Consider the following 25985-nt stretch of genomic DNA (forward strand, 5'->3'; position numbering starts at 1 on the left):
CATATTTTTGTCCATGTTAGATGTTTTATTTCTTTGGCAAACGTGGATCATCAAAAGTGGGTGTCACTAACACTAATTCCCACGTCAATGTTGGAATCAAACATTTGATATGTAAGGGAATTCTTTTCCCTACAGATGAATATCGCAATCCATTCATGATATAGAATTATTTTTTTAATGGTGTGTTTTCAGTCTGGATAGTAAAGTCACCAACTTTCAGTAAGAATCCCATGCAATTCTGGGAATGAGTGATGTGAGCAAATGGCTAGGTTAGAGAACTGGATGCCAGAGCCTCATAAAGAAAAATAAAAATCCATCAGGCTCCCACATGTATTCCTGGCTTAACTTCCACAAAGCATGGTTGTTGTTGCAGTGATGAGTTTTATGTGCCCATCCAGGAAGACAAGATAAAAGGAATATAAAATAAACGTATTATACGGATATGCATGCTGTGTTGGAAGGGATTACTCCATGTGTCCTCTTTGTGTCAAACCTTTTCCAGTCTGTCACAGTATCATGTGTGGAAGAGATTAATTTTTAAATCATTGTCCTGTTGCCTCAAGAACAGGGACATATGCTGTTGTCCTACTTTAATGTAGTAAGCTATTTCATCATTAAAAATATTTCCTGTCCCATAATTGCCAAAGATTTCTTCTAGACCTATTCCAAGTCAAATAGATTGCACTGAAGGATTTGCCAAAAAACACTAAAAATGATCATTCAAATTACTGCACAGTGTTTAAAAAGACAAGATAGATAGTTTCAAAGATATTCTTAAGCTTTGTGGTTCATTAACAATCCTTGTTTAATATAGTCATAAAGTTAAATTGACTGCATTACTTAACTACACAAACAATTCTAAAACTAAAAATATCACACCCTTCAGTAAAAATCTGGTTTTGAAGAAATCATTTAAAATAAATATTTAATAAATATTTGCTAACATTAAGTTACTAAAAACATTGTCCTTGAAATAATATTCATATTAACACAATATTTACTTTTTTTCAAGCAAAGGCATTGTTTGTATGTCATTCATGAGAAATGTGTAATCAAATTCAAAATACTAATCTGTATTTGCATTTTGACGTTTTGACTGAGCTTTTGTTGCTATTAGGTAAAAAAAAAAAAAAAAAAAAAAAACCTTACAGGCAGTAAGTTATTTTACTTATTTAAAATTTTATACTGAGATTACAGGTTTTTGTGCTTCAAATTTGTTGAATTTGTTTTGTTTTTCTTTTGTTAAATACTACAGACCATCAGTTTTACTGGAAAAAGAAAGGTGGCACTAGGAGAAGAATTTCAAAGGTGTTAAGACATTAAGGAAATAACTGAGTCCAGAGCTGACTGATTTCCTGTTACTCACTCTAGTTTTGAGAGGCATAAGTTACACAAACAAACCATAAAATTTCCAAAAAGTGTTTTCATTAATTCTTCATGAATATTACAAATGTTTTATATTCTCTTCTAAATTTCTTTGTGTTTGATCATAAATTAAAGCTTAATATTATTAAGCTTAACAGTCTATAATGCTGTAAAAGACTGTGGGAGTAGTTCTCTTCAGGGTCTTCTTACCTCTTGTTGTCCCCTGCAGCTTCTCTTCAAAAGAGCCTTCTTCTGCCACCCATTTTTTGTGCAGCTGCCAAACAGACATTTCTTTATTCTCCTTTAGTTACATAACAGACTGGCAATGAGCGAGTTATTTCAGAACCAATCAGAACTGTTTAAAGCTAATTTGAATTTGAGTTGTTTTTGTTGTTGTTTGTTTTGCTAAATTGTTAGTTTTTATACTGGTATGGGGAAGCAGGATTTTTTTCTTATTTTTTTTTTCTCTGTGAATGACATGAACATTCCTTTTCTCATTTTCATCATCAGCAACAACAAATTTCAAAACCTTAAGAAAAATAAGATAAAATAAAAAGACTTAGATATTTGAACTTCTGGCAGTGTTATGAAATGATTGAGGTGGTTAGAGAAGCTGTTTGAAATTCTCTTTGTGGTTATTTGTTTTCTTTATATGACCATTATATATTTCCACATCATGTTAGTATCAAAATTTGTTCTGTATTGCCTTTCCATCCAGGAGTTCTTCTGAACAGCAGGTGTTGGAATAGAAAGACCATTGACACTCACTGAGCTTAGGATCACATTGTTTATCATTATGATATTAGTGTGTTTTAGGATTTTCCCCTATATACATTTCTTGGGGAGGTTTTCTCATAGAAAACTGCTATCAGGTTGCACAGATGTCCACAGAAAAAGAAAGTGGAATATATGTTAACCTGTAAACTCCATTCTGTCCATAAGTTTAGTCTTTGCCTTCCTGCTTTCTTGCTTCATCAATCATATAACACACTGTGTAGAAGAGTTACCTGTAGTTTCTCTAATGCCTTTTATCTGGCAAGGATCTTCCTCCTGGAGTGATGTTGTGCAGGAAGGAGGTACTGTTGTTTTTTCTGTGGACTTAAAGTTCTTCTGTGCCATGTTTGGTGCTGGAGTATGAGCTGCTGCCATTCCTGCTTTAAAACAAGAGAAAAATAACTCAGGCAAGATTTTAGCAAAGTAATTCTTAGTCAAGGTATGATGGGGATAGACCGCACTGTACCCAGTGTTAGAGTTGCCCTGGACATGTAAACACAGACCTTCCTTAAGAGAAGACATTTAGAATCATAGAATCATTAAGGTTGGAAAAGGCCTGCAAGATTATCTGGTCCAACAATCCCTCTACCACCAATATCACCCAATAAACCATGTCCCTAAGCACCATGTCCAGCTTTTCCTTGAACACCCCCAGGGATGGTGACTCCACCACTTCCCTGGGCAACCCATTCCAATGCCTGGCTACTCTTTCTGAGAAGATATGTCTCTTACTTTCCAACATAACCTCACCTGGTGCAGCATGAGACCATTCCCTCTAGTCCTATCACTAGTTATCTGTGAGAAGAGGCTGACCCCCAGCTCCCCACTCAGAAGAAACAGTCAGTGTACTAGAGTTACAGTGGTCAGGGTCTCTGTGTAATAGGGTGAAGGGCAAGAAGATGTGCAGAGGAAATATGCAAGGAAGGCTAAAGAAAGTGAGTCTTATAACTTGCATATGTAATGGGGATGGAATTAAATGTCTTAAAGATCTTCCAACTCAAGCCATCCTATGATTCTATGAATTTAATATGAAGAGTTGAAGCAGACTGGGATCTAGTACAGCTGCCTGGGGAGTGTCTAGCCAAAGGATAGCTCTGGAAAGACAGTGAGAATAAGATTAATATTGACATTTTTCTATGAATAGAAAAGGAAGCAGGTGCTTCTAATTGTTTTGCATAATGCATTCAAAACATATGCTTGATAACTACGGAGAACATTTGCCAGAGTGTTTACAGAATAATAAGCAGAACAATTAGAATAACAGATCATTTTGTGTCCCTGGAACTGTTCCTCTTTCCCCCACATCCCCTTTCCTTAGCTTTTTTTTTTTTTTTTTCCTTCCCATTCTTAAAGCCTTTTCAGCGTGTTGCTCTTCTGGTAGCTTGGGCTGATTTTAAATTCCTCATCAAGCTGTTTTATTCTCATTGACAAGATATATTGTATAACTCTCTGTCTGATCCACAGATAACAAAGCCCTGTGAATTTTTGGGTTTGAGTTTGAGCCTACTCCAAGGATGGTTTTCTTCTAAACTACCCATCATTACATTGAATAACCTTAAGACAGAAACCTCTAAAGCACTCTGACACCAGCCTTCTCACACTTCCCTCTTTCTGGCTTCTCACCTTTTTTTACTTATCTTCTCTAATTTGTATTTTAGCAAACACAGAGCCAGAGGAAAGTCAGCTTGTCTCTGGACCAGTGTGGACCAGTCCACAGTATCCCTGACTGCTCAACATGTCAAGTGAAGACTTCAGCAGAGTTCAAATTTGGTGTGAGATGGATGGCAAGAAGTTACACATTGAATATCACTGTAGACATGCTGTAATTACTTCTGCCTTGACTACAGATTTTCACTTGTTTTCAATAAGTCACATCCCATGGCAGCAGAGACTTAATAATTAAGTTCTGGCTCTGGCTCATTCACCAGACAGATATGAAATAAAATTAAATAATAAAAAAACAATGTGTTGAGTTTTGGTGATGGGTTTAGATAATGATTTCTTTCAGCAACTGAAAAAGGTAACTTCACAGGAATTCCCATATGCAATTGATTAATTGAACTGGATAATTTTATATAATTTTATTTTATGGAATTCAGTTAATTGATATTACTATTTGAAATAGAAACAAATTTTTTAAAAAATGATAAGAAATGATACAGAATCTTTCCAGTTTTATTATACCTGTGTGCAACATGTTGCATGAAAACCTAGTTTGGGGCAGGGAAGGATAAGGTTAAATAAAACCAGCTAGCATTCCTATATCCCTCACTCAAATGTGATGAAATAGTAATATAAAAGAAGTTAAAATTTGGAGAAAGAGCTATAGGACTTAGTGTGTACTTCATATTATAGGACCTCGCATTAGTGTGAAGGCTGTAATTGGTATAGGGTTCAGGATTCATCTATGGCTGATGCTGTAGTATAAAAGTGATAATACTACTGATAATACACCATAATACACTAATCATAGGAGATTCCAACACTATCTCAGCTTTATGCTTGCCCTTATGTGATACAAATGCAGTATGCTTTAGAGCAATGCAAATTTTGTTTGTAATTTCAGATTAGAAGAATAAAGTAACATTTTTTTCTGTTAATTTGGATATTCAGTATTACTTACCTTGGGCAGTTGTTTCTAATTTTGAGATTTTAATTTTACTTATCCTAGACAGAGCTAAGATTCTCTGAGTGACTTAGTTACATTGCCAGACCTTAGTGAAGTGAAACACTATAGTATTGCTGTTTATTTTTTTACATAATTTTTACTAAAGTCATAGAAATATTACTGCAGCTGTTTTATAGCTGAGAAACTGACAGCCACATTCCCATTTAACTTATTCTGAATGTACGTTATATTGGGATTCTTCTCTGTTTTTTAATTAGTAACATTTTTATACAGAAGGAGTAAACATGAAATCTAGAGAGAATACTAACAGTTTATATTTCCAGTAGCAAAAAGGTATACATAAATATGACAAGATTCATCCACTTCCTCTGGAACAAATAGCTGTTTTTGTCAGGGTGGCTGATGTTGAAATAATGATCAGTTTTCCTTTGATGTAATGTCAGGAAGAAGCTATAAAATAATAACATATGAAAAATATGCTGATAATGACCCTATGGTCTACAAAAACTTCAGTAAGTAATCTTGTAGTAGAATAATCAGCAGGAGAGACACATGTTAAGAGCTTATTCAGGTTTGGAAAGGAAGCCATTTGTCTTTCAGTATTCACTATATGTTTGACAATAAATGATGTGACCTTTATTGCAGAATTTTTATATATTTACATAATGATTTGAAATGTGATTGCTCGAAAAGAAAGGAAGCCACATTAATCTATGTGGTAAGCTGTTCTATCAGGCTTTCTATTGATTTACTATTATTATATTATTATTTTGTAAAACATACTAATCTCACGATTTTACAGCTGAATAACTATGCTTGTGTGAAACTTCTTTATGTCATATATCTTTTCTATTTCATTCCATAAAATCTTGTATATTCTAAGTGCCTCTTTATTTGAAATTTACAGCAGACTGCTCATTTTCAATTCAAAACATAAACAAATGCTTGCTCTTCAAGGCCCAGCACCATCTACATGATGTAAAATACTTGATTTACGAATTAAAACCTGACTTGGTAGATCAGATCAAAAAAGCAGAATATACCATGCACCCAGATCTGCACTACTGTTGGAAATTGGTACATGAAAGACCAAGAATTCTGCTTTATTTTGAATTTTATGCTTATTGTGCAATCAGTTTCTGCTGGATTTCTCTCTGGCTTATTTTCCTGCATCTATTTACCTATGCAAGTGGAGAGAATTACATGGCTCAGTTTTTATGTATCCTGTTAGTTCTCCAGTCTTGCTATTTCTTTCTAAAGTACAAGAAAAAGCAAGAGAAATTCAGCTCTTCTTGAAAAAGTCCCCTAAACCAAGTGAATCTAATGTACTAAATTTAGTTGCAGATGGGAGGGAATGAAGGACTAAATAAAGAGAGGCTCTTGAAACACAAAATGGAAAAAGTACATTTTTTTTGCCGTTGAAAAAGAGCAAATTATTCTTGCTGCAAAAAGCAAAGTGCCTCACTGTTTACATGCATTTGACCATGGGACATTCTAGTGATATGGTTTTATATTTAAAAACAATTTTTCATCAGATTTACCTTTTGGTTCAGTCCAGTAGAAAAGGAGAGCAAAATAGGTTTTTTTCTTCTTTCATCTGGGAGATGATCATACCCCTGCATATTCCACAGCCTCTCATCTTCTAGAGAGTTTATCTTCAGTTTATTCAAATGGTCTTTGTTACGCTGCCTTCTGTAGCATTGTACTGATTCCCACTAGCCTGTTCCTAGGAGTAGTAGACTGATGTCAGATGGTTATTTGATATGTATGTGCCCATGTTATGTAGTTACCACAGAGCATTCCTTGCTTTTTACCTCTACATCTTTGTCTTCAGATTTCGAATAAAACCATCTCTAATTTTCCAGTCTCCACCAACAATCTCCAATACATTAAGGTGTATTATGGATTACATGCAGCCTTGAGTAGAATTGGTTTAATGTTAATTCCAAATTTATTTCTCCTTGTATATGTCTCTAAGGATGGTATCTGCAGAGGACAGAGGGATTTTTAACACTGTATCTCAGGACCTTGGTTCTGCTTTGTTAACTCCAAAGATATGTGATATATGACAAAGACTGAAAGCCATTAGAGCCCCACATTCAGTTGACAGTGCCATTTTACACAGCAGTATATTGACTGCATGTTATATATCAGGAGAGTAGAAAGCATCATTGATTTTATCTTGATTTTTCTTTCATTCACCTAGCAAATAGGCCTTGTGGAAAAAAATATTAAAAAAATAAAAAATCTCTCAGTTTTACCACAAGTTCTTTTCTTTACATGTTAAAGATTTAGGCCCAAAATATAGCCCTTTGTGAAAAATGGATACAGAGTAGAAATATAGCTTGAATGAATTTTTCCTATTTTTTATTAAAATCATTTAAGTGTTTTAAGTTAAAAACACTATAGGCTGAAGAAAAGCATCTTTCAAAGGCTCTTTGAAAATGGAGATTAAAAGCAACCAAAAATACAGATATTTTGTGACTTAGGGGTACATTTGAACACATAAGATAAAAAGTTTCATATAAATCTAGTTAGGCAAATGGTTTAGTTTCCACCACCCCCCAAAAAAACCAACAAACAAACAACAACAACAATGACAAAAAACTATAATTAAAACCAATATATCTAAATTTTACAAGTTTCTCTGAAGTTTGTTTCAGAGGACTGATATGTTTTCAGCCACAGGAAGTTCTCCACAATGTGATAATTTTAGCTGTCAGTGTTCTTGCACATTCTTATTTCCTATCAACACCTTGATACTGCTGTCATGAATCAAGGACATGTACTGGTGATCATCAGAAAAGTCCCTGTGTTATAGCAGTTGTGCAGTCACTTGAGAACATGGAGATTAATGGTGGAACACTTATTGTTTCAATAACTGGTGGGATAAATATTAATTGATAATTTATATATAGAGAGTGTTTCAGTGAATGCACTTGTTCCTGTTTGAGCTGCAGAACAGTGGAAGTGTGAAAAGAAGATGGGTACAAAGTAGATACTTGGGTGACTTTATATACATTTTTTTCAAGTCCTCTAGCATAACAGCAGTAAGTTGATGTACATGTATATCTATTGGCTCTGTTACATGATAACTACAATCAGATAAGAATGTGCATTGTTGTTTTCTCTTTTTTTTTTTTTTTCCTTTATTTTTTTTTTTTTCCTCAAGGACAGTTTGCTTAGATTCCACAAAGATCCTCCCCAAAGAACTACATATGTATTTAATCTGAATCAAAGCATTATTCATTGCCCTGAACTCAAAGCATTCTGATGCAGATCAGTTCAAAATGAATTTGGCACGTCCACTGTCCCTCTGCTTCTGCCTAGCTCTTTTCTTTAGACAATATCTTGTCTCAGTGTCTTGTGCTGGGAGGATATTCCCCTGACAGTGTGGTACATGACACTGCACAGATATGTAAGGTCATCACGAAGGGCACATCTGAGCAATAAGCTGTCAAGGAAAGAGTATGGAATTTGCCTGAATTCTGAAAGCATCCTGGACACAGTATCAAGGTGACTCAAAGTCACATGCAGTTTGATCAAGTGTCACAGCACCTTAATTTGACTGAGAGGGATGACATATGAAATGGAGTTAATATTTTCAGTTTGACTGTCTTATTGGAGCTGTTGGTTCCCCAATTTGGTATTTTGACCTTGTTTTTGTCCCCTATTCAGGGAAAATATCCAAGGCAAATTTCATCGCCTTCAAAATTCCCACATTCTCCCTTGCCTTGCCTTTCTACAGGACATTTTAATACGTGGGTAAGTCTGAGTCTGCCCCCCACGAAAAATCAGCTTTTTATGCGTTTCTTTCATCATTAGCCAGACACTGTTGCTGAAGTACAGAACCAATTTCATCCTTGTCAAGTAAAAGTATTTACTGCTTGATTAAAAAGTGGCTCAACATAAAACTTCCTAATGAAACATGTAAATTATAACACCAGCCTTACCCTTAGGCTTTAGACCAAAGCCTCTGTCCACCTTGGAAAATATACTTCCTTCTGCTTGTCCTTTTTCAGTGTCCTAAAATAATTGCTGCTCTCAACAAAGCTGCTCTTTAATTTCAGTGCTATCCATCTAGGCTTTGGGAAATTCCAAAAGAGTTTTAGTCTCAGTCTTTCTGTTTAGAGGTACAGAGCTTGTTGTAGGCACATAGCCATTACATTATTTTGCCTCGCATTACAGGCCACCTTTTTCTCTTAATGTAATTCTAACAAAAGCTTGAATCACAGAAATCAATATTGTTGCTGTTGATACTGTCAGAAAAGAAGCTGAAGCCTGTGAAAAGGTTGTCAAGGTCCCAGGTTGCTTGTAAACTATATGGAAATAAATATACAATAAATCAAGCATTTTTATTTTTATTTGTAATAAAAAGAAATTAAACATTAAAAGGCTGTTAAAACTGTACTATAACATTATGCAATACTTTCAATAGAACTTATGATAATCTCTTTTTCTCCTATGTATTTCAGAGCAGAAGATGGTCTTTGCGACTGAATCAAAGCAACACATTATTTCCAAGACCTTTTGCCTCTTTTGTAGATCCAATGTAGTAAATACATGAGGCATTCAAGAAAGAATGTTAACATAATATTATGCTAGCATAAGAGCATCAGCTATACCTCTTGTGTGTTGCCATTTAATCCTGAGGTAAGTCACACAGCATTTTTTGTATGGGATCACTACCAGCAAAATTTAGTTACCGAAGGATAAGAAATAAGTAAGACCCATCCAGAGGAGATCTGGAGCACATAAACAGTGACTATGCAGGTCTGGGGGTTGTAAGGGTGTATATACAGAAAGTGTTTGCTCCTCTAAGGCTACCTTGTCAAGGACCTTTTTCAGTGCAATAAGGGAGGCAGTGATAGAAACCAAGTCTGGTCACTCATACTAATTTATGAAAGCAGGTGAGAATGTAGGAATGTTTCTGCTAGGAGGGCTCTCTGATGAAGGCCTTCTAAGCTGGGAGACAGTGACCAGATACAAGCCTCCCAGTCTCACTGGTTGATAGGCTATCAAACAACAGGCAGGGCAATGGTTGGACCAGATGATCTTGGAGGTCTTTTCCAACCTTTTCCAACCTAGTATATTTGTGTTTCACTATTTGTATAAAATGGTTAGTCCACAGTCTTTGTGCAGGTGTTGCAAAATAAATGAGTCTTCAGGAACTGGTCACAGTGATGGTAATAGAAATTCCTTGAGCAAAGTAATAATTTCATAATAGGATTTTAATAATGTAAAATGAAGAAGGCAGAGGATAACACATTTAGTAAGAGAGATAAAAACTCAAGATGGGGATCTACTCATTAAGTGAGCATACTCTATCCTGTGTGTATCCTTTTATGTTCTGTGAACAAATGCATGTAATTAAAACAGAACATCTGCACATATGTAAAGGATATGCAGCAAATAGAGGAGATTTAGATTTGAATAGACAATTTCTGCTGTAGTATTTCTTACCTTTTATATGCTTCACTTCCAACCTTAATGCTTATTGAAGTAAAGATTTTCATTTTAACTTGATGTTATGTCTTTTAATAAATCTTTGGTCAACAAGTGTATCATGTCAGCTGCTCAAAAGAAAAATAAAATGAAACTCTCAGATAAGCTTCACAGATGAGTGAAGTAGATTGAACAGAATTAAAGCTTGTGTAAAATTATTGACTTGACACAAAAATATTTGTAAATGCTCCAGGTTATGTCCTACATGTATATTCATGGACACACTCACTTCATAAGAATAACCAGGTTACAAAATGCTGTCACATTTGTTGTCAGCTTTACTTATACCAAAACTTAGGTCCTTGGTGGCTTCTTTCAGACAGCAGTATGCTACAATACAGTGTAACTACAATGCAGCTGTAACCGTTGGCAATGAGATTTCAATGCACTGAAAAACCCTATATTTCACGTAGTGTGACATATGATAGGAGACCTTTCTGGGAAAAATAAAATAAAATAAAAATAAGAGGTTTTATATAAGAAATTGTAAATCAGTAGCATTGACCTTAAATTTTAATGAAATCCAATAAGGTACAGTGTATAAAGTATAGTGGCTTTTTAAGCCACTGCTCTGTGCATGTGGAATAATAGAATTAGGTCTTTACTCTGTCTCCATATTTAATAAAGTTTCTGTATTTAATAAAGTTTCTGTAAGAAAAAATTTATACAGGAAAATAAACTTATTTTGGAATATGATGGCAAAGCTTCAAACACTGCTTCACAAGTCAGACCAGAGGAGGATTGTTTATGCATAGGCTGAGTAGAAAGAACATACAAATGAACTATTGCTGATAGGCAAATGGCTTAGCTTGTAAAAAGCAGCATTGTTCTCACTGCAAAGTACTGTAGGAATATTTGTAGGCAACAACATGTGCTTTATGCCTTTAGTAGAGCAGGTAATGACCCTGTAGTGGCAATGAATCTCATGATAGGACAGACTTAAATACTAGAGCATGTCCTAGTTGATTGAAGAAGCAAGTTCAGAGCACTATGGCTTTGAACCTGTGACTCATTTCCACGGAAAATGTTTCAAGCATTTGTACATAGTCCTTGCAAATGTACATGGTCCTTGCCATTGGTTTCCTGTGCTTTCATTGCTGTTTGACATGTCATTGCCCTTTAGAAAGTGTCCAGACTTAGCTGATCAAAACCAGAAAGAACTGAAAAAGGAAAAATGTCTGAAACAGTTTGCATTTCACAGGCTTTGAATGAGCTCTATCATTTTCCCAGTCTTCAAGAAACTTGACATTTATATTTAAATTAATATTACAAATATTTTTAGGCAAAGAAGAAATATCATATAGGGTGGTAACTAGTAAATTAATTTTGGGGTATTTTTTTGATATTTTGATTTCAATCTTAAGTAAAATGTAATGGGAAAATGCTGTGAAAGATTGAATATGTTCTAGTTTTTCATGTTTCAATGGTATCATTTACACAGCATCTATTCCTTCGTAGCCTTTAACAATGAAAAGACTTTACCCAATTGTAGATGAGAGGAGAGCAGTGGACATACACTGTCTACTCAGGCTTCAGCAAAGCTTTTGATACTGTGCCCCTTAAGATCTTCACAATGAAGCTGATGAATTGTGGGCTGGATGAGCAGACAGTGAGGTGGATTGAAAGCTGGATGAGTGACTGTCAGCATTATCCTCATCCTAAATCCAAAACACAGCACCTAATCAGCTACTAGGAGGAAAATTAATCCTTGCTGAAACCAGGATGGTGAGCAGGTTCAGAAGATGGCAATCAGTGGTATGAAGTCTTGTTGGAGGCCTGCAATTAGCAGTGTACCCCAGGGTCAAGGTTGGAGCTATTGGAGAGTTCAGCAAATGACACAAGGATGACGAAGAGACTGATTTGTCTATTGTACAGATTTAGAGAACTAGGACCATTTAGCCTGGACAAGAGAAAGTCCAGAGGGGGAATCTCATCAGTGTGTGCAAATATCTGAGGTAAAACAGATGGAGCCAGGCTCTTTCCAGTGGCAGCCAGTGAGAGGACACAGGTAATGGACACATAACACAGATGGTTCCATCTGAACATCAGGAAATGCTATTTTTCTGTGAGGTTGACTGAGCTCTAGGACAGGTTTCCCAGAAAGGCTGTAGATTCTCCACTCTTGAGGATATTCAGAACCCACTTCAGCATGGTCCTGGGCAACCAAATCTAGCTAGCCTTGCTTGAGCAGGGAGGGTTGGGCAAGATGACCTTCAGGGTCCCTTCCAATCTGAATTATTCAGTGTTTTCCTGTGATTCAGGAGTGAAAAAATCCACTAGAACTTGTGTACAGCCATTCCACATTACAGGGAAAGAATAAAAATAACACTTAGAAGTTCCGTAATCTACAAATGCGCTCACAGCATTTCAGCTGATGTCAGGCAGATTCAAACCCAGGCACAGAAATTCATGGGAACAGGCTGGCACAGATTAAGTTAAATCTGTATTTTCATATTGCTGCCTCTTTAAAAAGCACTTTTGCTTTGAATTTCATGCAAGGTTTCACTCAACCTTTGGAGGAGATGATGTTTTCCATTAAAATGCTGATAATTACAATTGTAACTCCCATGGTTACTTAGCAGAATATTGCAGCCTTTATGCTGAACAAATGCTTTCCATACAGCAGAGAAGTCCAAAACGGTGATATAAAAATAACCAAGAGACTCTTCACTATGAAAAATAGCTCCCAAATTCACTACCATGCTCAGGAAAAAAAATTGGTTTTCTGTTTCTTTTGGAAAGAATAATAAAGGAACAATGTGTTTATATCCCAACAAAGAAAAGTTTTATACCTTTATGAATTTTTAACATCCTCTGAAGTATGAAGGAAATTCTGCCATGTTTGTAATTAATAATAATCATAATAAATAATAATAATAATTAATAATAATAATCTAGCTTAATTTGCTTTAACGTATGGTAAGGAGAAACATTTAGAACCCAGACACAAGGCAGTAAAATTGATTTCTGGTTTATCTGGTATAGCTCTGAGTCTCTTGCTGAGCTGGGAAATAATTGATTGCTTGAAGCCTTGTAGCAGTAGTTAAAAATTGATAAATGCTAAAGAAGTCACAGGATTTTATAGGTTCTAAAGAATTGTGGAGTCTCCATATTTCTTTCTCATCACCAGCTCTAGATCATGAGGTGAAATTTAAAAGATGATTCATCTTAGTCTTAGCAAATTATATTCAGCAACTCAGACCTTTCACTACAGGAAAACAAACAAACAAACAAACAAAAAACCACTTTACTTACGCGATACTGATTAGTAATGTTTGAAGCCAGGTAAGCTTTTTGCTGTTCAACATATGGTTTTAGATCAGCTGATCTGATTACATTGAAAACCAACAAACCATCTATGTCTGTAGCCATAATTTCTTAAATCAATGTCTAGGAAATTTACTGGTATTGATTTCTAAGATGTCATCCCATGAAATGAACTCCTGTAAAAATTCCAGATTTAGCTTCTGTTTAGTAAAGAAATGCCAAAAGATTTCAATAACACATTTTTTCTTTTATTAGTGCAGGACATTGACTTTTTAAATCAGCTGACTGTTGACTTATGTACTGGGATAAACTTCAACATCTGTATTAAAAAATTTTCCCTCACCCCCTTCCTGATGCTTCATATATCATTAGCAAGAGAAAGAAATCAGAAGTTGCCCTGGTGTTTGTTTTGGTTGGGTATCTAGACTTTCATATTAATATAGAGAGATGTCATGTGGGAGAGAGAGAGAGAAAATTATTTTATTTTACATAATTACGGGTCTCCTTCACTGAATATAACAAAATATATACTCAGATTAAGCTACTACTTTTGGGGTCCTTGTGACAGTCGTACAACAATACAACGAAGCTAGCCCCCAAATGACTTATCTATAATAATTCTCGTCATTTTGAGTAATATATATAAGAAATCTAGGACACAGTGCAACCATGTACAATATACTTTAGAACTAAAGACTATGGTTTATTTGCACAGCAACTGTGACTGAATTGCAAGACTTTAAGGTAGTTTACTAACATAAAGCCCTGAAATGAACTGTAAAATTTACTTTCTCTTCATGTGTACAGAATGAGACTACACAGGAAATTAATCAAAAATAACTTTTTTTGTTTGTTTGTTTGTTTTAAAATTATCTACATGCATGTGAGTATGAATTATCACAACATAATGATGATTTTTTCATATCAGATTACTAAATGCTCATCTTAGTTTCATAGTGAAATGTATAAGCAGTGAGTGAAACAGACCAATACTGAAGAAAATTTCTATTTGCTTCAGTATTTCTATTTGCTTCAGTATTTCTATTTTCTATTCTTTAAATGAATAGAAAATACTGCAGGCAATAGATCTCAGACCATGTCTTTTACTTCTCCTTATATTTAGAGGTAGGGCTCAAATTATTTATTTGCTGACTATTTTGCTTAGCAAACAAAACCATGTTTAAGTATTTCTGTAAACTCAGCATGTTGGTAATTCAACATTGCTGGCAACATCTGTGATCAAACTGCAGATTTCATTTGCAGATCACTGAGACAGGTGATTAGCATCAAAATAGCTTGTTTATTCACAAAAACCCTGTTTATTAAGGCTGCGGGCTTACGCTGATCTTCAAGCCAGAGCACTGCCTGCATGACACAGGCCATAACATTTCACACTGGCAAACCCAATTGCCTTAGGAAGACTGCAGTATGTTGATATTTTTCTTGTCAGTGATATTAATGTTCTAGAGCACGTCCAAAATATCAGTTAATGTTTTGAAGACTTAAGATATAATTACATAGTGATAAAATTAAATCCTTCTCCTGCATTTGCTGTCTTTCCTCTTCTTCTTTAGGATTAGTTTAGGATTATCTCTACTGCCCTGAGAGAGAAAGAAAAAAGAATGCAAGTAAACACAACCATATTCTGAAGGCGCTTCTTTCTCATGGAAACACAAGGCACTAAATAAATACTAATTGAAATATCCGTGTGTGCTCATGCGTGCGTGTATCCACCAGGTTCTCCTTCTCCCTTTTCATCACCAAATCATTCTGTGGAGACATCTGGAGCACCACCAGAGCTGAGGAACCTGCAAGATCCTTAGCCTGCTTACATACATACTTTTCTAATCTACTTAGTGTTTAGTATTACGCTCTCCCCATGCAAATAAGTATATAAGTTTACAAATAAATGTATAAGTGCTTTTCAACAGCTTGACCTAAGAGCAGTGTGGTACTACAAGTTAGCTAGACTTCAAGGTATTATGATGACTTTCCATTGGAAATTTCTTGCTGAGTAATATGAACATTGCCTTTAAAAACACGATATACACTATCAGAATTCTTTATAAAGGGCCAGAGATTTCTTGTTGGACTAGAAGCTAGGATTTGGATGATGTGAGATAAAATAAATAGGAGATAAAAATGAGTAACTTCTTTGACCTTTGCTTGCCATAATAAAACTTTTATTTGAACAACTTTTTAAAGAACATCTTCTTTAAGCAAAAGTAGCTTGAGTTATTAGAAGAATAATGTCTTTTACCCAAACCAATACTTGGGTACGGAAAGTGAACTTACCCTAGTAAAATGTGGCTCAAATTGAGCAATAAGATCCCTGTGTTTCCAATAGGGCATTTTCAGTTGGATTTGTGTTATATATTTTAAAACTAGCAACATTCCATGTCCTTTGTACTGATAGCAGGAGTAGACCTTTTTGTAAAGACTCAAAGTTCAGGATTTACCATCAATCTTCTGTTTTCCTGTTATCACTTTTCTTCAACTTTTTCAGTGATGAGACACATTCACACACAAATATTATGTTTAAAAACAAATACTCCACAAAATCAGCACTTTGTGCGAACAATGTACATAGTTTACTTCCCTAATGATATATATCATTAGGAGTAGACAAGTAATAGTGTAGCATGCAAAACAAACAAGGAAATAAACAAAAAAAGTCTTACTGCAGCAATCTCTTGCAGGTTAATAAGCAGTTCTAAATAACAGTCCTCCCAATTTTTTAAAGAGACTAGATTTAAAACTGATAAATTGGTAATTAGCTTGTCCCCAAACCCTCCTGAAAGAAGAGCAGAGAACCATCAATTTTTACTTAAAGTTATGAGGTGTGTATCTATCCAAAAAGAAATACGATGAGTCATCACATTTGCACAGTAAATTTCTTTAAATATTTTCCATTTCTACACAATCCAGATCACTCTGTTGCAATTAGAATATATTGTCATTATATGTCAAAATATTGTCATACAATACAGCAGCATCTTTTATTATAGAATCTAATTTTATTCAATTGAATTTAAATTACTTTTCCCTACTCCTTACTCATCGTTTTCTGTAAATTTCATTACAGGCATTTTTCTTTTGATAATTCACAAGCATCCATAACTTCTGATAATTTTGTCTCCAAATCATCAAGATAAATAGGGTGTCCTTTAATAGTTTTAATTGTCTGAATTTTAAAATGCAACTACATATTATGATTAGTTTTTAGCAGAATACAAACAGAAAAACTGATTAATTGACCTTGAAACTAGTCTAGCATTAGAAATTAAGATAACCTCTAACAGTGAGGTAAAATCCTCAAGTAGCTGTCAAATATTTTCAGACAATATTTATTTTTATTTTTTTTTCTGAAAATTTTATCTGAAAAGGGGGAAAAAAAGTGAAAAAAGTAAAGGATTCTGTATGGATATGTGTAGAAGGAAAGCATTGTACCGTGTTTATGTGGTGAGGGTTTGGTAGTAGAGGAGCTGCAGGGGTGGCCTCTGTGAGCAGAGCCCAGCAGCTGTCCTGTGTCAGATCAGAGTCAGCTCCAGACGGCTCCAAAAGAGATCCGCCACTGGCCAGAGCCAAGCTACTGAGTGATGTTGGTTGGGAGAGCAAACTCAAGAAAAGACTGCTGCACTACAGCAGCTGGGAGAGGGAGGAGTGAGAAGAAGCCCTGCAGACCCCAAGGTCAGCACAGAAGGAGGGCAGGAGGTGCTCCAGGCATGGAGCAGAAGTTCCCCTGTGGCCTGTGGAGAGGCCCCTGCTGGAAAAGGCTGTCCATAGCAGGCTCCTGCCCCCCTATTTATAAGATCGAGGCTTATTTGTTAGTTTTATTACAGCAGGATCAATAGCAACTTTATCTTGTATTTAGTTAGCTTTTAGGGCTTTAAGTAAGCTAATTCTTTCTTCATGCATATAGTGAGTTCCTTTTTGCCCATAACATTCATTTCAGTGTAATACTACAGTCGGCAACGGGGAGATATGTACAAAATCTGTCTGTAGGGGTAAAATCAGTAGAGACCTTACTCTAAGCGCTGTGCAAATACAAGCCTGCAACATCAGATAAATAATTAACTTTTGTGTAGTATTGGGCCTGAATTGATAACCTTGATTGCAAGACCAGGTGTATCAGGACACCCACAGCAACATGCTCATCAGGTACAGCTTCTGTATCTGATGCCTTTCTAGTAGTCTAGGATGTAGCAGGACCCTCTAGTCTGCCAGTACCCATCTCTAGAGATGTTCCCTCCCATGTTCAGCACCGTTTGCAAAAGTGCCTTAAGTGCCATGTCTTGAACTCATTCTGTGTAGCTGAGTAGCCTTAGCTGGCAGTATAGATGCATGTGAGAGGTTATTTCTTCTTGACAGTGTAGGGTCCCTGAAGCAACCAAGTTTGATTTCTTTATCTTGGTTGGGTACTATGGGCAGGGGTATCGCATCTGACAATACTCAGGAAAACTCATAACCTCCTGAGTTGCTTGCTTTAGTTGCTTTTAGAAATAGTATGAAGTACCTTAAGTCAGATATGCTCTTAAATTGTTTTGACAGTTTAAAACTGGACCAAAGAATTTGGAAAAGCAAGACTATAAGAAATTGTATAAAATATTTAATCAATCTGAATAAAGTCAACTTTCACCTCAAGACATCTGTTATTTGAAACTAAGAACTTTTGTCCAAGACAGTAAGACAGAGGTGTCCTTTATTATTATTATTATTATTATTATTATTATTATTATTATTATTATATTATTATTATTATTATTATTATTATTTATTTATTTATTTATTTATTTGTAAGATTATAATAGGCATTAGGTTTCTACCTAGGATTTGTGATTTCCTTTGTATGTTTGGGCCAAAATTCACAGTCCTGCGAGAAGGCCCCTCGAGGTTATAAAGACTGCAGGTTCCACCTCTATAATGCTTAGAAATTGAAAAAAAAAAAAAAAAAAAAAGGTTTTGAAATGAAAAATTATAAGTAAATATGACTGTGCCACAAATAGCGAAGATAATGTCAATATCTTTTTATGGGCTGTTAGATTTTTCTTTGGATTCAACATTTTTATTGCTGCTGCCTGTTAGTGCTGAAAAAATGAAATATAGAAGTAATCCTAAAACACTGGAGTTTGGGAGAATGGCCACATTGGTAATTACCCATAAGCCTTCACAACACAGCAAGGAATGTTTCTGATTTATTTTTATTGCTCAGAAAAATCTAGAATCCAGTACAATATGGCATGCCCTGATATTAGCTTTACCTCAGCAACCTTACTGAAGCTTAACTTAATGAAGTAATAAATTCAGAAATGTGTTTCTGCATGCATTTGTTTCATAGATTTATTATAGATAAATCCACTTATAAAATGCATCAGGATGAAAAGTCTACACTGCAAAAACTTCCTAAATACTGATGCATGCATTACAGTCTCCATTACCAATAATACATAGAAGGTAGAACATTTAGTTTAATGATGATGAACAGAGGCTAGACACAGACTGACTGCTGTACAATATGTTGGTATGGTTAAGTATGATTCTTAATAACTGATAAAACTGATAACTGATTCCCTATATATAACAGATAAATAATTTCACATTTGTATAATATATATATATATATTATTTTTTTTTTTTTTGTATTTAACCTATATGCAAACTATAGACTTAAAAGCACCTAGGTGAATCTAGTTATAAGGATATATGAATAGACTTGATCCTTATGAGTCTGATCCAGTTCTCACAAGAATATTTTCTTTTTTTTTTTTTTTTTTTTAAACACAGATATGCTTATAACAGAAGAAGAAAAAAATCAAAGCTTCAGCTTTCAACCTTTAAGTTAAAAACATGAGCAGACATTTAACAATGATCATATCTCTGAGAAACCCTACCAGTGAAGCCAGCACAATATCTAGCAAAATTTTACTCATCACCATGAGGTGTTGATGTTTGCAAGAGGAAACAACACAATGTCTATAAAATTAATTTTAAATCAGTGTTACCTGAACTTGCAGTAAGAGTTAGAGACAATACAGAAATGGCTTTTGCCGTGTTTAGGAACCTCTGATTCCATCCCCTTCAGAGTTTTTGTTTGTTTGTTTAGTGTTTTGGTGGTGGTGGTGGGTTTTTTTGTTTGTTTTTAAGAAACTGTTTCAAATATGCTGTAATGACCCTGTGTGTGTGATGCTTCAGTATATGTAATTTGAAAGACATTACTTTTGGATGTCAATGAAAAATTAAGTATTTAATATTGATTCAGGTAAACCTTATTATTTAGCTACATTCCTTCTCAAGCCATGTTTCCAGAAAGATATATTTCCCATGGTGGCCTTTACATGTCAGAGAACTTGGTGAGGTTGGTGACTGTAGTAGGTTCTGCTTCTTATGTAAAGAGAGTGTGGCCTGAATAAAAACTATATTGTAAGAACATTATATTCTCTTGAGATATTAGGGCTGCACAGGTGTATGTAGAAATCCATGTTAATTCACTTGAAAAGTTTTATGTCTATCTGAGGTAGAAATTAAATATTTTCAACCCAATTGAAATTAAGTTTTGACAATTTTATTGAATTGCACTGAAAGCAATAAGTATCTACAAAACACAATTTAGTCAAATCCGTATTTTTGAGAGGAAAAGTGTTTTAACAAGAAAACTTTCCACTCTCCTTTATAAATATACTGCCTACACTTCATAGTTGCCCACTGCTTATGATGCTAGAAATTATAGGCAGTTTCAACAGTATTCATTCAGTAGTGCAGTGGATCTCATTTCTGATTTATGGTTTAAATAACACCAGAAAGGAAGATCAGATATTGATCTGTGTATCTGTACAAGCTGAAAAAACTGTAAATATCTACTTGTCTTATAAATGCATTCCATTTGAAATCTCCTATAAAATCAGGTATTTGTATGCATATGTTTGAAAAGGTACATTCTTTAATATGTAATATGACCTTTGAGCTGCACTTTCAACACATCTGTGCATGCATGTACATCTTAAAAAGTATATGAATACATGAATAGTAACCTCTATCAAGACCTATTATGGAGGTGTACAAGACATGTTGAAAACATAATTGCAAATGAGAGTTTCAAAATGGAGCATGGTTTGCCTGTACCAACATGGTTTGCCAACCCCATGGTTTGCCTGTACCAACTATATGGCTTTAGCATGGAAAGCACAGAATTTAGCTCTATTTACTACAAAGAGCAGCTCATTTTCATAGTAAAAATAATTAAATTAAATTAAGATCACATTTTTTTTCTTCTCTATCTCCTCCACCATTAAAATTGAACTGTAGTTTTGTTGAAAAATACTGTATTTGACAGAGGAAATCATATGTCAGTCATCACAGAGGTAAATTCTGTACATCAGCCTTGTTCTAGAGAACTTAAATTTTTGCAATGAACATCTCTGTAGATACTGTTTTCTTTCCTTAACTTCCATATATAATTTTATATGAAAGCTTCTTGTGCATATTTACTATAATAAATATACAATGTAGCTGGTATGTACAAATATTGAAATGATCTGAAATACTTAAAATACTAAAATGTAGCTGGCCATTGAATATTGAGAAAGTATCTTACCTTTGGTGTTTGTTATTATTTTGGACACTTTATAGTGAAATATTGTTAATACATCTCTTTTCATATTATTTTTTTCCTTAGGATAAATTGACACATACCTCATATTCAGCTTCAGTATTTTATTCACGTTATCACATATGCAGGACATAAAGGGACATTCCATCTGTATGGTTACTTTCTCTGACACGGCTGCAGAGAGTACCTGAGATCTTATACCAATTACATAAACTATTTCTTTTTATCACACTAAATCATCTGCAGCCATTTGTGTTTGTCATGCTAGAAATGCAGCTGCTGCCAAGGCTGGAGGAATCTGAAGTGCAACAGGGAAAGCGACTGACTGGCATTTGCAGGAAGGGCCATTTGTCGGAATGCTTACATGAGCACTGCTTCTCCAACATGCTAATGACAGCTGTGACACTGCCTTTCTAGGGTGTGAGAAACAAACTACAGTGTGCAAGTGACACGTTGACTGTGTTTTTTGATGGAGAGAAAGCAGGTCTTGTAACTTGCCTTCTCTACTATCGCTACAAGCATGTAAATTCCAGTACTGACAGCTACTGTTGACAGATGAGTGGCTCTGCTGAACAGGGAATAAGACATCACAACTTGACCAAAAGTCAGCTGAAGAGATATGAGTGAAAAGACAAATGGAAGTGGCTGCCATTCCAAAACCAACATTTACTGCACAAGATATAAGCAAACGTGTCTTACATGGAGGGTCTAGCAAGCTTGCCAGATGTTTTGAGTGAATTACAGTCAGATTTAAAACATGACCTTTCAGTCTTCTCCAGCACCACAGTTGATTTCACACATCATGAAACGTCTGGAAATGATTATCAGTGTCTTCTGTTTACAAGGCTTCACTGTAAGGGGATATGAACACCTTAATTAGGAATTATAGAATCATTCAGGTTGGAAGAGACCTCTAGGATCATCTAATCCAAAATAGCAATGAGGAGCAAACCTCATTGCTGGACCTAAACTATGGTGTGAAAAGCTCTGATGCCAATGCAAGATGCCACCTAAGAAGGTCTCCAACATCAGAAGAGTCACAGAAGTGGAGATCCATCTTCATGACCTGCACATGATGGACCTTCCAAGGGGAACGAGGGCACAGAGAAAATAAGTGAGCAAAAAAGCTTGATATTTGATATTTTGCCTATTTCCAGGTGTCAGAACTGTGAAGTGTGACCAGTTTGGGTCATTGACAAGCTGGAGGATCTAGACTTGAAGCTTTAATAAATTGGAGAAACACAAAACAGTTACTAAATGCTTCCAGTAGTGCATAGCTTCAGTAACAATGTGATTTCTACTTCAATCAAAGTTCTAATGGGGAAATTGAAAGGCAGAAAAGGTCAGGAAGAGACATAAAATGGAAAAGATTAAGGTGAAGAGCAAGAAATTATGATTTTGTGGCTATCAGCCTGCCATTTGCTAGCAAGGATCACTGTTTCCAGGGGACTGTTTGGGGTCTGAAGAAGGGTCTAACTGGGGTCTGAAGGAGGCTGTGTGTCTCAGACCAGCATGGCAGTCCCTGGCAAGCTTCAGGAAACCATTTAAATGCCTTTTGCTGCTGCTGTTAGTAGTGAAATGGACAAATACTCCATGTCAACAACTGAAAGAAAGGGTTATTTACCAGAGAGCTTGGAATAAATGAAATTTATAATGAACTGGAAATCCTACCATTTAACCAGTTCTAATGGTAAGTGAAGTGCTGTATCAATTGCTTTCAACAGAGCAACTGCCACTTGTTTTGGAAATTTGCATCATTTAAATGCATATTTTCAATCAACACTTCAGACTTCACAGCTGTCACTACCTTCTCATGCCACTGCCGTTGCTGCAATCACAAGTCATTGCTTATCTGACTGATTGGCAGCCATGCACTTCTGCCAAAACTGTCAATGCAGGCATTTATAAGCTTTAATAAAATAGTTTAAATTGTGTTTATGTGTGTGCATGCATGTGTGTGTCCGTGTGTGATGGAAGGAAAGAGAGAGAAAGAGAATAAGTTGCACTTAATGCTCAGGTGGAGTAGCTGTTAGAGGATTACAGAATAAGGACAGAACAGAACAAAGTTATCAAATGTTCTCATTAAAAACAAAACAAACAAACAAAAAAACTCTCAGGTCATAAAGTTTGGATATGTGCATCTCTAACACCCTTTGGCAGTAAACAGACAACAGAAGTTAGGAAAACCCTAGGCAAGCACAGCAACTCATGTTTGTGAAAAACTAAAATAAGGATTTGAATGTGTGTTATCTATGGAGAATCCTGTTCATGCATATCTAAGAACAATCAGAAGACGAACAGTTTGGGTTGAAACTTGTCAAACAGTATCTAACACCACAAGCGGTCCAAAATTTTCTGAGTCTCCAACAACATCTGTCAGGATTACTTTTCAATGCAATCTTATATGCCTAAAGATGGTGGGAAAAGATGGACTTTCTAATTGAATTTAGCATGTGTGAACAAGTTTGAAAATCATTATATATCCCACGTGTAGACTGTCACAGTCCTTTCAAGGTAACAGCCTGTTACAAAGGTTAAGTTTATGAGTTTATGGCCAAGGTAGGAGACTATCAGACTAAGGTTGATAGTATAACTAGAGCTGATTCAGAAATTTCTGAGATTTGTTCCTGCTGAAAATAACAGCTCACATGACTAAGCATATTTTGGTGGAATAAATATCTTGTGTGTGTGTGTATGCGTGAGAAGCTCATAATACATTGTTGATCTGATACAATATATTTTGTGTGTGTATTATATGACAAAACTTAAAGACTATTTGTGAAACAATGTGTCAGTTCTTTAATCTTTGCAAAATAAATTTTGAATTAATGAGCTTTTTTCCTAATACATATATATGTGTATATTTTTGTATGTGCATGATGAAATTTTTTGTTAAATTCCAATAAATGTATTTTGTCTCTCCAGGACTTGATTTCATTGCATTTCATTTGTCTCTTCAAAAAATAAATAAAGGATATACAAGTTAAAAGAAAATATTCAATCTACATTCTAGAAAAATAATATCCCCAAAAGTTGATGCTACCTCATGCAATCCTGGAAAATAAAAACACTACTTTCGTATAACTACTACTAAAAATATCTCACTAATGAGAGTGTAACTAGGTTACTGTTAGATACCTGATAAAATTGAAGTAAAACAATAATAACATCATGCATTTCTACCTGTTCTACCAAATTATACAGATATGTTAAAGGAAAGCCTACTTCAAGAGAAATCTAATCTTTCCATGTTGTTGTCCTCAATGTCAGTGTCCTGACATATCCACTGTGCATGAAGAAAATTACATATACAGGAAGCCGCTTGTCGATGATCCTTCATGTAGTGGTATTTGAACCATCTCAGTGAAAAGTGGAGTATAGAGAAAACTAAGCTTATCTCCTGTGTAAGCTTTGCATTGGCAAGGAGCAATAAACTCAAATAAACTTCTGTTTAATTCTGCAAGCACCTAGCATAGCTTAATGCCAAAGTAGGCCTATGAGTGTTAGGAGGAAGAGATAGATATGGAGTTTAATTTGATTTAATGATCCTAGGGTAGATAAAAGTTTGTGATTAACTGACAACTGAAATACAGGCCATGGCTACTATTATTAATATTATTATTATCATTATCATCATCATGATCATCATCACTATTATATACAATAGTATATGAGAGAATTAAAAATAATTTCACCTTTCCTTCATTAAGGAAAGGAAGAATGTCCCTACCTAAAACTCTTCATTTCCTAAGGTATTTGAGATGTCTTCCTCAGTTTTCAGTGTGTTCCCAGCTGGTTCCTTCTCCATTTTTTTTAAATACATATCCTGAATTTCATTATATTGTAGAAGTTAACATTTAGTTTTAAAGACGTACAAGTAGCCTTTTTCATATTTGTAGCTAATAATGTTAAATATGCTTTTAATTTTACTTTCCTGTGCATTTTAAACCCTTCATCTTTCTGTCTTCTCCCATACAAAATAAATAAATAAATAAATGTTAGAAAAAATCACATTTCAGTAGGGGGGAAAGTCATGACACACTGATCTTTTTCAAAATGTGAAGTCATCAGCTTACAGCACAGAAATAATTCTCTTGGTTTCTGTGCTTTAAGTGGTTTACATTCCTCAGTCAGGATTATGGCATAATTTACAGAAGTGTTTAAGACTCACTGTTGCAAGCCTATAGGAGAATGCTTAAAAGTCCAACAGCTTTTGAAATGAAGTTCAGGAAGGCTATACTGATATATGAAATTCTGGACAAAAGCTGTTTGGTTTTTTTTGTTTTATATATCTCATTGTCTTTTTATGAATCTCTGCAACATCAACCACCATTATAATCAAAGTTGTTTTAGCACAGATTTCAGCCATGGTTAGGTGAGAAAGAAATGTATAGACTTATCAGTGAAGTGAATATGAAGATCATTGTTCATGAGAGGAGGTCATACTAGAGTAGTCTAAATGAAATAATAGATTCTAATGTCAGTCCTTCTGTTAATAGTAATTTTACATATGATGCCCAGTTTGTGTCTGGGCTGTTGGGTTTTACAGAACAAGGAAAAGTCCTGTAATGCACTTAGCTGTCTTAGTACTCTGATTCCAGCCTTCCCATTCCAGTATATAGTTTTGTCTATTGCATTTGAAGTGAGGTAGCAAAACATGGTCCTGATTTTTTTTTTTTCCAGCTACTTTGATAGGTAAGTTTTAAGTATACCAACCCAAGGTCTCTCATTTTCTGTCTTTGTTTTCCCCAGTTCAAAGCAACCTCAACCCTAAACATAATTTTTGTTTGGAACCATTGGTTTGGCTGTAATAAATATCATAAATATTCAGAAGAACAG

This window comes from Anas acuta, chromosome 3 (genome assembly GCF_963932015.1).
Source record: "Anas acuta chromosome 3, bAnaAcu1.1, whole genome shotgun sequence".
NCBI lineage: Eukaryota > Metazoa > Chordata > Aves > Anseriformes > Anatidae > Anas > Anas acuta.